The sequence below is a fragment of the Aplysia californica genome, unplaced genomic scaffold (genome assembly GCF_000002075.1).
Source record: "Aplysia californica isolate F4 #8 unplaced genomic scaffold, AplCal3.0 scaffold00657, whole genome shotgun sequence".
In the NCBI taxonomy this organism is placed as follows: Eukaryota; Metazoa; Mollusca; class Gastropoda; order Aplysiida; family Aplysiidae; genus Aplysia; species Aplysia californica.
The window spans coordinates 170,722-171,997 of NW_004797927.1; the positions used below are offsets into that span (position 1 = coordinate 170,722).

Consider the following 1,276-nt stretch of genomic DNA (forward strand, 5'->3'; position numbering starts at 1 on the left):
ATATTCCTGATAACAAGGAGTTGCAATAATCGAGTTTTGATAAAATTAAGCTAGTAACCAGTAAAGCAGTATACTTGGTATTGATCAGATGACGTATTTTTCTTATTTCTAAATACATGCAGCTGATCAGATGATTTACCTCAGCCAACATTGACAAACTGGAATCAAAATAGATGCCAAGATTCTTAACTTTTCTTGAAAATAAAATTTTTGCATTCCCAATTGTAATGTGATCATGGTCAACCTCTTTAACAAACTTTGCATTCCTGCCAGAATGACTTCTGTTTTATTATCATTCAACTTCAATTTATTTTTGTTCATCCAGTTTTAGGCAATACAATTTTCAGCACCACGGAGAAGTTCATCTAAATTGGTAAACAATGTTGAACCATAAATTTGGGTAGCAAATAATAAATAAATAAATAAATAAATACATTAAAAAAACACAAAAAACGGCCAGCAGACTGATGAGTAGACTAGATCTAGATCTATTTTTCGATACTTATGTGAAGATGTCTAGACGTGCATAGAGAAGAAATTGACACGCTTCCACTAAATGGGTGGGTGTGGGTGTGGGGGGAGGGGGCGGTGTTGCTTGCACAAAATGAGCAACTTATAGGTTACGGTAAATCGTTCATTATAATGAACTGATATAATGCACCCAAAGCACAGGTTCTAATACTTAATGTATTGGGCCAAAATCGAGGAACTTGTTAAAAATTACTAGATCGAGATTTTTTAAAAACGTAAATTTTTCCTTTGGTTGCTGGCCTGCAGAAGTGCCATGTAAAGTTTCGTTGGAATAGGTTAATTAATAAATGAGGTAGGCCTAGAATTTTTTTTTAACGCGCATAGACTCAAGTGAACAAGCTTTAATATTAGGGGCCTATACCTTTCGTTCGGGATAATTAAAAAGTGAAAGTTGGCTTTGCCTCTCACAAGAGTCACTTCTGACAGCTACTGTTTTACAATACTTCCGGTTTATTTTAGCAAGGAGTTATTGGATGGAAAAGTCTTTGAGCGGAAGTCCATGTTTTCTGTCACCCACCATCTTGTTTTGTGTTTCGATCTGAAGAAGTTCTCAAGCTGTTTGATTTGAAGAGTGTTGTTGCTTTTCATTTTGCTTGAGATAATTTGCAGTGTTTTCCCAAACGACTTTGCTGTACAGACGCTTTTTGGCGTCGACTTTAGTGTCTTGTGAGAGGCGTTTACCTCAACTGAAAGTAGTCTAAGTATGGCCAACAAATGACAGGATAGATCTTGATGGGGGGAGGGG

At 36.3% G+C, this 1,276-nt stretch overlaps 1 long non-coding RNA gene across 3 annotated transcripts in view; it reads left to right on the plus strand.

Moving 5' to 3' along the window:
- The first annotated feature begins 1,057 nt into the window (after positions 1–1,057).
- Positions 1,058–1,276, plus strand: part of LOC101851297 — a 79,867-nt gene continuing 79,648 nt past the window's right edge. For all 3 annotated transcript variants that reach the window (XR_004859112.1, XR_001185240.2, XR_004859114.1), the window contains exon 1: positions 1,058–1,232. This is a non-coding gene — a long non-coding RNA (uncharacterized LOC101851297). The remainder of the gene's footprint in view (positions 1,233–1,276) is intronic.